This window comes from Schistocerca americana, chromosome X, assembly GCF_021461395.2.
Source record: "Schistocerca americana isolate TAMUIC-IGC-003095 chromosome X, iqSchAmer2.1, whole genome shotgun sequence".
Classification (NCBI taxonomy): Eukaryota; Metazoa; Arthropoda; class Insecta; order Orthoptera; family Acrididae; genus Schistocerca; species Schistocerca americana.
Genome location: NC_060130.1, coordinates 353,193,180 through 353,205,908, shown reverse-complemented (window position 1 = coordinate 353,205,908; position 12,729 = coordinate 353,193,180). Strand labels below are relative to the sequence as shown.

The 12,729-nt window shown below is 38.6% G+C and overlaps 1 protein-coding gene across 6 annotated transcripts in view; it reads right to left on the bottom strand.

Moving 5' to 3' along the window:
- Positions 1–12,729, bottom strand: part of LOC124556525 (myb-like protein O) — a 97,850-nt gene that overhangs the window by 74,381 nt on the left and 10,740 nt on the right. The gene's annotated exons all lie outside the window — the stretch shown is intronic.

The following is a 12,729-nucleotide window of genomic DNA, read 5'->3' as shown; positions in this document are numbered from 1 at the left end:
CAGTAAAGGAAATACTAGTTTTCCACTTCACATTTTGGATTAAAAAGCAGGAAACTGGTATGTGATTAAATTTAAACAGTTGCATAATATCAAAATGTGTTTCCTTTTTGATATTACTGTTACAGCCTGTCATGCACTAACAGAAAATTTAGTTGGTTGGTTGATTTGGGGTGATGGGACCAAACAGTGATGACATCAGTCCTGTCAAATTAGGGAAGTATGGGGAAGGAAGTCGGCCATGTCCTTTCAAAGGAACCATCCCGGCATTTGCCTAAAGCAATTTAGGGAAATCATGGAAAACCTAAATCAGGATGGCTGGATGCAAGTTTGAAGCACCATCTTTCTGAACACCAGTTTGTGGTTCTGTCAACAAAGTAAAACACTCTACACTGGTGGTATGCGGTGTTGCATGGTGGCTACTTCACTGGGTAGCTTTCCTAATCAGCAGCCCATACGGGCAAACCAACTGCGACTTTACCCGATTCTGTTCAAGTCTTAGGGTAACTAGGTTATGCACATCTCTGTTTAAAATTAGTAGTTCAGTAACATGATAGGGTCGAGCTGATCGTCTGCTTCTATTCTCAACAGCCAACTCCCAACAAATAAAAAACTGTAGCTGCGATCCTGCAGTCAAAAAGTCTATACTTTGACTAGAATTGCAAATTAGCAAAATAAACAGAATATTAAATAAAAGATAAGTGAATAACTTAATAAAAAAAGAGTTCTATTCTAACATCAGTAACTGATGTAGACATCATCAGAGAATTCTGTTGAATAATGTTTATTAAGAAAGCAAATCACAAATACACGGAACCACAAATACACGGAAAGTGATCTTAAAATAACCAGTTATAATACAGACAAAAAATAATCTTACCAGATGGAGAAAATTTGTATTGAGAGTGTTATGAGTATGGTAGCAAAATTCCCAAGCTAAACTGTCATCCAAGACAGCCAAAAAACTAAATCCATTTCATGATCACAATAAATGAAATATTTGCAAGCTCAAAATAATTCAGAGTTCAATATGACAATTTACACAATAACACACAAGAGATAACAAGTAAAAACTCATACTCTGTCTATTCTCAATTCCATAACGCAAGCTGATAAGTTAAAGGGTTCTGCACTGGAGCACACCACGACCTCACAAAAGTTAGGGTCCCTTCAAAAATTAAAAGTATTGTAGCAGCTGTGCACTGCCCAGAATCTATCACCCACATGACCGAATATCACACTACATCCACAGGCAGGTCTACCTTCCTTAAGAACTTGATATAAAGTGTCTTCAATGACTCCTCTCAGTGCACCACTCTAACAGTGTCTGTCTCCACTTTACTCCAGTTGTGTTCTGCCACTGCCTAATTCTCATTGGCTGAAGGCCATCCCCACCAAAATACATAGTTTGAAAATTCTACAGACATTATTCTGACTCAACATGACCACTTTATGCATTAAACTTATACATTACAACAATATTAAAATAAAAGAAATGTTATACACGTTTGTCCACAATTAGACCATTCACAAATAATATTTTTGTTGTAGGTGTTCTTGGTGATATATTGTGCTCTAGTCAATTTGTTTATTCTGTTACGCCATGTTGTCTTTTCATTGAGGTTATATGTTATGATTTCTCCCAGATATTTAAATTTATCTACAATTTTGATTTCTTGGTTTCCTATGGCAATTTTGTTTATGAGTGGTGGGTCAGTTAACATGATGACTGTTTTTTCAAAAGATAATCCAAGACCAATTTTTTGTGCTATTTCCTGTAGTGAGATAACTTGTTGTTTGGTTTCCTGAATACTGTTGGACAAGAGAGCAAGGTCATCAGCAAATCCCAGACAATTTAAACTTATGTTGTCTTTGGGTCTTCCAATTTGGATGTTCTTTCGGTTAGTCTTGTACCATTCCCTCATTATGTATTCTAAAGTACGGTTGAACAGCAGGCGTGCCAAGCAATCTCTCTGTCTTAAACCTGTTTTTACGATGAATGGTTCAGAGAGTTCACCCCTGAACTCGACTTTTGATACAGTGTTGGTTAAGGTGATTTCTATCAATCTGATTAATTTTGGTTGGAGCCCGAAATTTCTTAAGATTTTTAACACTGAAGGTCTATGGATGCAGTCATACGCTTTTTTAAAAGTCCACGAAGGTTATTAGAAGAGGTTTATTTCGTTTCTTGTAATATGCTATGGCTAATTTTAAAGTGATGATCTGTTCTGCACAGATTCTCCAACGTCTGAGGCCTCCTTGGTATTCACCTAATTCTTCCTCTAGTTGCTCTTTGATCCTCTTGTATAGATTCTGGAGAAAATCTTGTATGTGCAGTCTAAGACAGAGATACCATGGTAATTATCTGGGTTGCTTTAATATGTAACTGTGATTTACTGTAGTACTTCTAAGAGTTGTAAGTAGCCATATTTTAGATGGTCTGACACTCCACCTTTTTTGGCGCATCATCTGTTCTTCAGCTGAACAAGCAATGACCATCCAAATTGCATGCATTGGCAATTTTCACATTTCCGGCCATGTTAACTGCCTTTGTATCTGTGCCAGACGATACCAGATGCTTTGCTGGACTGGCTGCGGTGCACCTTGGGCCCTCTGGCTAGCACTCCACAGCACAAACAAATTCACATCAACTCATACCAATTCTAAGCAGCTGATTAACTCACTACATACACATAAAGTTAAAGGTATTGGCAAACTGGTCTCTTGTTGGGAGAAATGTGTTTGTCACTGGGGTGACTATGTTGAGAAATACGTAAGTAGACCTGAAGAATAAAGATGTAGAATGTTCATTTCAAGAACGGGTTACAATAGTTGTTTGGGTGGTTTCACTGTGAAATTCTTTATGTTTTCCAGCTTAAAAGGAAAATGGGATTTGTTTTTAACTTATGTGTTTTACCATATATCCAGTGATGATAGTTTATGATCGAAACCAGTAGAAGATGTAGGGTTCTCAATTGATGAAAACATTAAATAACATAATATTGTGTTGAGAAATGACTATGCAGGTGTTGAGGTTGACATTAGTAATAACTTCCTGAATACTTTTAGCATGGTACAAATGGAAACACTGCTTCTAGGCCATCAAAAATTTCAGCATCAATCTTAGACCATGTACTTACAGATACTGATAGGAAAAATTGTATAGTATTTATAAAAGATGATGGCATTTCTGATCAATACTGCCAGACAATAAGGCCAAAGAAAGGCTTGGTAAAACCTGCAAAACAGCAAGACTGCAAAAGGATTTCTCAGAGTGCAAGTTACATACTTTTCTAGGCACTTGGAAACAAATCTGAGATGCACTGTATATAGAAAACAATGTAGATGTGAAGTTCTCTGAATTATGCGCACTGTTTATATTTATTTTTGAGGAAGTGTTTCTAAAAGTAGCCACTTTGACAGCAGTGATCAAGGACAATAGATGGATACCTGTGAGTATTAAAAAGTCCTCCCACACACTAAAAATTTCTCAGTTCCTTGCAAAAGCACTACAGTACACCACAGTTCATAAGTCACTATCATAGGTACAAAAAGGGTACTGCTTGATGCAAAAAAAACATTAAATTACAAAATAATACACAACACAGAAAATAAAAGCAAGGCTGTATGGTATGTCAGAAAATGAGAATCTGGTAAATGTAGACAAGTGTAGTAATAGTAATATAATAATAATAGTAGTAGAAGAAGTAGTAGTAGCAGTAGTAGTTGTTGTTGTAGTTTTATTTATCTGTAGTTCTCTTTTACAAGGATATTGAACATTCCTTGGTATTACAATTTAAAAACAACAATAAAGTGATCCACATATATAGATTTACAAGCTACAATGACAAGGATGGGACATGTAGTCATCTGTGGCTTTATAACAGGAACAATGCCTGCATTTGTCTGGAATAATTTAGGGAAATTGTGGCTAACCTATATCAGGATGGCTGGATGAAGATTGGCATCTCCACCCTCCCAAATACAAGGACACACTGTTTAAAACAGTGCTACCATAGTGTACAACACTGTTTTATAAATAAGTTATGTAATAATGATAACAGGATAATGCTACACTCTTCATTCATTTCTCACCCCCCAGTCAAAGTACACACTACACACATTATTTTGTAACAGTAAACAGACTATAATTTTAAACATTGTAATTTTCCATTTTATACTGAGTCAGTACCCCTCTATAATGAGCTCAGAAAGAGGATAAGGTGTTAGTAGTATACACTGCATAGCTTTGGGAGTAGCTTTTTCCAGAAAAGGAAAAAAAGAAGTAAAATATATAGTGAGAAAGTGTTGTGGAATGTTAGAGTTTCATTATTGTTGGTATTATTTGTAACTTTTCTAACAAACATGCTAATCAAAAATGGAATAGTGTAACACAAAATTCTCATGGAATTAGCAAATTTCATAAATGACTATTTCTGGGGTATCGCAGGGAAGCTGCACCAAAATATTTCTAAAACGCATGAGGGACCAACAATGAATTAAACTGGAAGCACAATGACGTTTCTCAGAAGAGAGAGACAATATAGAAAATTTAAAAAAGTCAGCAGATGTAGATAAGGTTGCTGTCTCCATTCTGAAGTTGTGGTTAGCCAGCATACACACTCCCTTAACTAAGGTAATAAATGAGCCCTTCAGCTCAGATATTTTTCCAGGGTAACTAAAGCACACACCAGTTGGGTCCTTACTAAAGAAATGTATGCTAGTGCAGAAATACTGACAACTACTGGCCAGTTTCACTACTGCCTGCATTCTCAAAAATAACAGAATCAGTCATATACTGAATAATTAGTTACATGAATAAACATCACCTTTCTAATCAAGCATGGTACATTATCACCCGTTATGGAGTTTACAGAAGTGGTACTTTAAGCACTTGACAACCAGAACTGTAACAGGTGTATTCTTAGACTGGTCAAAGACTTCACACATTATTGAAAATAAAATACTATTAAACAAACTAGAAGGATTCGGTATAAGAGCAATAACAAATGAGTAGTTCCAGTCTTACCTGGAAAACAGGGTGTAAAATATAGAGCTTGTTCACACATTTGATAATGATAAAATGTTTAGTGAGCCAATTGTCAGACAAGAAACATACAAACACATGTGTTCAAGTAGTTTATTGGGTCCAATTCTGTTCTTACTATACACTAGGGAGCCAAAGAAACTTGTACACCTGTCTAATATCGTGTAGGGACCCCGCGGGTACGCAGAAGTGCCGCAACATGACGTGGCATGGACTCAACTAATGTTTAAAGTAGTGCTGGAGGGAACTGACACCATGAATCCTGCAAGGCTGTCCATAAATCCGTAAGAGTACGAGGGGGTGAAGATCTCTTCTCAACAGCACATTGCAAGGCATCCCAAATATGCTAAATGATGTTCATGTCTGGGGAGTTTGGTGGCCAGCAGAAGTGTTTAATCTCAGAAGAGTGTTCCTGAAGCCACTCTGTAGCAAGTCTAGACATGTGGGGTGTTCCATTGTCCTGCTGGAATTGTCAAAGTGTGTCGGAATGCACAATGGACATCAATGCATGCAGGTAATCAGAGAGGATAAATACACATGTGTCACTTGTCAAGAGTCATATATAGATGTATCAGGGGTCCCATATCATTCCAACTGCACATGCCCCACACCATTATAGAGCTTCCATCAGCTTGAACAGTCCCCTGCTGACATGCAGGGTCCATGGATTCATCAGCTTGTCTCCATACCCATACACATCCATCTGCTTGATACAATTTGAAACGAAACTCATCAGACCAAGCAACATGTTTCCAGTAATCAACAGTCCAATGTCAGTGTGGACAGGCCCAGCCAGGCGTAACACTTTGTGTTGTGCAGTCATCATGGGTACACAGGTAGGCCTTCAGCTCCAAAAGCCCATGTTGATGATGTTTCGTTGAATGGTTTGCACGCTGACACTTGCTGATGGCCAAGCATTGAACTCTGCTGCAATTTATGGAAGGGTTGTGTGGTGTCACCGCCAGACACCACACTTGCTAGGTGGTAGCCTTTAAATCGGCCGCGGTCCGTTAGTATACATCGGACCCGCGTGTCGCCACTATCGAGGTTGCAGACCGAGCGCCGCCACATGGCAGGTCTAGAGAGACTTCCTAGCACTCGCCCCAGTTGTACAGCCGACTTTGCTAGCGATGGTTCACTGACAAATTACGCTCTCATTTGCCGAGACGATAGTTAGCATAGCCTTCAGCTACGTCATTTGCTACGACCTAGCAAGGCGCCATTATCAATTGCTATTTATCTTGTGATGCATGTACCGTCAGACCGATGTTCACCAATTACGGATTAAAGTTAAGTATTCCAGAAGCTACGTACTATTTTTGCTACTATAAAGACCTTGTCCTGTTCCAGACCTCACGCCATCCTGCGTGAGCTTAAACGCGTGCCTTTCGGCTACCTGCATAGTGGATTGGCTGTCTTGCCAGTCCACAACAGGTTGCACTTTTTGTTACATTGAACAATTCTCTTCAGTTGTCGTTGGTCCCATTCTTGCAGAATCTTTTTCCGGCTGCAGTCATGTCATAGATTTGATGTTTTACCAGCTTCCTGATGTTCACGGTACACTTGTGAAATGGTCATATGGGAAAATCCCCACTTCATCGCTACCTCAGAGATGCTGTGTCAAAGCGCTCATTAAGGGACTGTAACACCACATTCAAACTATCTTAAATCTTGATAACCTGCGATTGTAGCAGCAGTAACTGATCTAACAACTGCGCCAGACAATTGTTGTCTTACATAGGCATTGTCGACCGCAGCACTGTATTCTGCCTCTTTACATCTTTCTGTATTTGAATATGCATGCATATACCAATTTCTTTGGCACTTCAGCGTATATCAGTGACTTTCGAGACAGTATAAGATATGAAGAGAAAGTTCTTTTTGCTGATGACAGTAACACCATAATCAATGCTGAAACACTGTAGCTCGTAACAGAGAACTTAAATCAAATGCCCAAGGATGCTTACAAGTGGCCAGTATATAAAAAATTAAGAGCGAACATAAAGGAAACAAATTGCAAGCTTCACAGCACAAAGAAGGAAAAGAACTGTAGGAACAAGCATAGATGACATACCTCTAGATAATATAACACAGAGAAAGTTTTTAGTTTTCAGTTAAATTGTCATCAGCATACTATTCAGCTTAGTGTTCCAGCAGCAATTTTTAAGACCTACTGTCACGTGGTGACATCTGGCTAAAGTTCACTTACAGTTTTGAAAACTCTTGTGTTGTGTGCTGATGCTGGCAAATTGTTCAGGTTGGTCACAGCCAACTGGTGAGAATCACTGAATCTAATGATTTCTTTTGGCAGAATACATGAATTGATCACATTTCCTTTTGATATAGTGTGTGCCACAATAACTTTTACTGGTCTGGTTACGAATTTTAAGATTGCTTACATATTTTTGTATTTCTTTGGCGACTAGAAAAAAAGTAGATGTTCTGACAGACTGACCTGTAGCGAGGCTTGATTCCTAAATTAGGATGGGATGAGGCAATCCGGCTGTGAACTGATGAAGCCAGTGACTCTCAATGTGAAAACATGCTTGCCATAAAAGCACAGCCTGATATGTACATCCGTCATTGCAATACTCTACTTTTAGGCCTTATTTCCACTTTTGCTGAAAATTCTGACAATGTGGTTCATACTACCTGGATAGAACAAAATACCAGCTAACCACTTATGAACCATAGGAAATTATGAGTGAGATTCACTTCCTACATTTGACTTGATTTGCCATGATAACTTCCCACGAGTTATCCCACAAACTGCTACCAACAGCAGCAAACAACAGAAAAGTTGCTGACACCATTAAGTGCACTTTTACCTGAGGTACCATTCAGCTATGCATTCAGTTCTTTGCTAAGGATTCTTTTCTGTGGATCAAAGGTGCAAACTATGGACACAGTTTTTAAATCATAGAAAAGCAACATCAGAATAATAACCGAAAGCAGTAGTTGGGCTCATTGTAAACACTGTTCAAAAGACTTGGTATACTTACTGCACCAGATTAGTACATCTATCAGTCCTGGTTGCATATCAGGGAAAACATTACTTAGTAATGCACTAGCACTTCTATACATGATCAAAGAACAAGAGCCATATTAGACTTGCATTTATCAAGAAAAACAAACAAAAATACTCAAAACAGCATTAAATAAGGGAGTGAAACTGTTTAATAAATTGCCCTGGGAGATGAGTAAGATTAACATACATATGTTCAAAAAGGCAGCTAAACATACTTAATAAGTAATGCATATTACACAATCAAAGATTGCTTATGGGTCTCAGATCAGGGTTTTATAATGAAAGAGGACAAATATAACACACTGTCACATAAAAAGCAAATATGCCATGATCAACAGTGCATGACAGTAATGTAGTGACATTCTCCTGAGCTCAACATCTTACTCACTCACTCAGGGAGGGAGGGAGGGAGGGAGGGAGGGAGGGAGGGAGGGAGGGAGGGAGGGAGGGAGGGAGGGAGGGAGGGAGTGTGTGTTTTGTTGACACTGTTTTTTGGATGGCCTCAAGGGTGAACATAGAGATGTGGATGTTCTATGGTGCCCTCCGCCACACACCGTTGGGTGGCTTGCGGAGTATCAATGTAGATGTAGATGTAGATGTAGATGTCCTGAAGGCACCATGGTGCAATTTGCCTACAATCAAGAGAACACACTACTTTATGTACCAACCAACCAGTGTAGTTGTAAAGACACTACCTTCTTACTTGGAAGTATGGGGTTATGATTCCTTCTACGGGACACTGCTGACCACCTGACCTACACTAAAATGTACTTATATATGCTGTGTTTGTATACTGGAGCTATTTAGTGAAAAATGAGGTGATAATATTTAGCAATATGACATGTACCACTAAAATGCATAAATCTGATGCCAAAATTTTCAGGACAAGCAATAATATAAATGTAGACTATGACTGGCTGATGGGACCATGTTTCTTGTGTTGTGATTGGTTGACAGACGCAAATCTAGCAGCTGCCATCTTGAATTCAGTGATGACACTAATGTGCCATATTTGGAGCTTTTTGTTTTTATACTTGTGTATTACAAAACTATGCAGTTTCAGCGATAGACTGCATTGAACGTCATTTGTAATACAGTTTGATGTGCGGAAATGGCAGGAAGTGCTACTTATCTATATAAAACCTTTTCCAAGGTAAATCCTCAGGAAACTACTAAAGGGGACCCAGTATTCCTTTTTTATAAAAAGTTATTGCAGTTAGAAAATGGCTGAAAAATTGCAACTGATCTCCCCCCCAACCCCCACCCCAAAAATAAATAAATAAAAATTGGTCCCATGTACCATAAAAATGTATAATACAACAATGAAATTTTAACATTGCAATGGGCACAAAAAGTTTTAATTTTAAGCTGGGTTTAATGTGCCCATAGTAGTTGTGGAGCTCATACCACATTTTGCAGCCCCCTACTGAAATCCTCATAAAGCTAGGATTTTGTTTATCTTGGGCTTGAGTTGTCCACAGCCTAGTTTTGTTCTGTAAGAAACATCAATGCTAAATCTTATTCAGACAAGATATGGTCAGGTGGTGATCACAAGGGCATTCAGTCTGGAATGGCCCACTTGTAACAACAAGAAAGCTTACTGTTGGCCAATAAGAGAAACCCAATTCAGTTTTTACCAAAATGAAATTTCAGGTTCGAGTAACATCTCCAAGACTGTATGGGGTCCCATAAATGCGTACAAAAAATGTTCTGATATGAAAGGGGGCAGTAATTGAATACCAGAGACAGGCAGGCAGGAATCCAAATGACAGGAATATTTTTAATCAACACTATGCTGAAGTAGAACAAAAATTCATAAAAGATACCAGTAGCTTCCACAAATCAAGGAATATGAACATTTTCGTTGTCAAAGAATACATTTTTCTGTGGCCAACAAATGAATCACCAGTAGCAAATGTAAAACACACACAGATGCCCAAAAACACTCAGGATTTTTGTGGAAAACCTACTAATGTAGTCGTGCTCAATGGTCAGACACATTTCCGATATGATAAACTAAACAATGGAAAATGGGATATTTCTTAAATAACCAAAAAATAATAAGGTTGTGCCTATTTACACTGAGGTGACAAAAAGTCAAGGGATAGCAATATGCACAAATACAGATGGCGGTTGCATTGCATACACAAGGGTTAAAAGGGCATTGCATTGGTGGACCTGTCATTTGTATTCAGGTGATTCATGTGGAAATGCTTCCAACATGATTATTGACAATCGAAAGAAGTAAACAGACTTTGAACATCGAATTGTAGCTGGTGCTAGATGCATGGCACACTCCGTTTCAGAAATTGTTAGGGAATTCAATATTCTGAGATCCACAGTGTCAAGAGTGGGCTGAGAATGCCAAATTACAGGCATTACCTCTCACCATGGACGACACCGTGGTCGGTGGCCTTCATTTAATGACCGACAGCAGTGGCATTTGTGTAGAGTTGTGAATGCTAAAAGACAAGCAACACTGCTAAAAATAACCACAGAAATCAACGTGGGACATACGACAAATGTATCCATTAGGACAGTGCAGTGACATTTGGTGTTGATGGGCTATGGCAGTGGATGACCAACCAAAGGCCTTTGCTAACAGCATAACATTGCCTACAATGGCTCCCCTGGGCTTGTGGCTGTATGAGTTGGACCCTAGATAACTGTGGCCTAGTCAGGTATATCCTGACTTCAGTTGATAAGAGCTGATTGTAGGATTTGAGTGTTAGGGGGAGACCCATGAAGCCATGGACCCAAATTGTCAACAAGGCTCTGCAGAAGCTGGTGGTGGCGCCATAATGGTGTGGACCATGTTTAAGTGTAATGGACAGGGTCCTCTGGTCCAAGTGAACTGATCACTGTCTGGAAATGGTTATGTTTGGCAACTTGGAGACCATTTGTAGCATTTCATGTTCCCAAAAAAGGATGGAATTTTTATGGATGACAATGTGCCATGTCACCAGGCCACAAATGTTCGCGATTGGTATGAAGAACAGGCTGGAAAATGTTTTGGCCACCCACATCCCCCAACATGAATGCCATCAAATATTTACAGGACATAACTGAGAGGTCAGTTTGTGCACGAAATCCTGCACCGGCAACACATTTACAATGATAGACAGCTATAGAGGCAGCACAGCTCAATATTTTCGCAGGGTACTTCAACGACTTGTCGAGTCCATGCCACATCAAGACGCTGCACGGCGCCGGAAGAAGGAAGTCCGACACTATATTAAGACGTAAACCACAATTTTTATCACCTCATTGTACACGGCCAATGATAAGAATAATCTGGAAGCTTACAGGCCAATTACTATTACATCTGCCTTGTCTATTGTGGGAAATGTCTTGAATGATAGTACGTTACATTTTACATGAAATAACATTGGTCTACTCACAAGGCACAGCATGACCTAAGAAAATATACATCTACAATAACCACAACAGCTAACTTTATAGCTAAGGTAACTGATGCATTAAATAAGGTAAGAAGAGTCTCTCAAGTTTTCCCTAACCTATCAGTAGTATTCTATCGTGTATGTTACAATATAAAATAAACAAAATAAACTTTTACTGCATCATGGGCAAAGAGGCTGACAGCATAAAATCATCTATGTGACTAAGAGCATGTGGATGCAAAATGAATGACATTACTTTAATTGTGCGCTCTCGTTTATAGCTAGTGAAGTGTGGTGTACCTCAGTGATCAACTCCATGACACCTTTCCTTCTTTCTATACGTCAACTACATGCCTTCAGTGTATACAGAGGGAATGTCTGATACGAGTCGTCAGCTTCAAACAGTGACATAAGAAACACGAGACATATACTGTAAACAATATGGTAGCTACAATGTGATGTTGCTGGCGAATTTTCAAGTGGGCAAAGCAACAGATCAGTCTGACACCACAATCAGGTTTTTTACTATCACATTTGTTGGCCTCACAAACTAAAAACAAAAATGAATACATAATCCAAAAGCTTATGTGACACCAGCCATCAACATTACATCACTGGCCAAAGCTGATGACTTGTTGAACATTTCTCTTTATCCTCTTCACCCATATAGCCAATCCACCTCAAAGTGAACCTTCATGAGTGGTTTTTTCAAACTGACTTACATAATTACAAATGCTGTTCATAAATAGCTTAAAGACTGTACTTCTTCCAAATAAGCTTTGTTTTTAAAAATATGTAGTATTTTAATTACTAAAAATATATCTTTTTTGGTCAGATTTCAACAAAATATGTGTAACTGTAACATCTAGATAGCTATTCCGCAAATAACACTGAGATGCCAGGCTCAGGGTTCATCCAATCACCTTCACAGTAATTCTCTATTAATCCACACAAGAACAGCGTGTGGGAAAAACCGAACACCTATATCCTGCCATGCAAGTTCTGATTCCCTTATTTTATTATTACGATTATTTATCTCTATGTAGATCGGCATCAAAAAAATATTTTTGCGTTCAGAGGAGAAAGTTGGTGATTGAAATTTTATGAGAAGATCACACTGCAATTGGAAACATCTTTGTTTTAATGATGTAAACCCCAAATCATGTCTGTGACACACACTTCTCTATTTCTCGATAATACAAAATATACTGCCCTTATTTCAACTTTCTCAATGTATTCCGTTAAATATGTGTGGT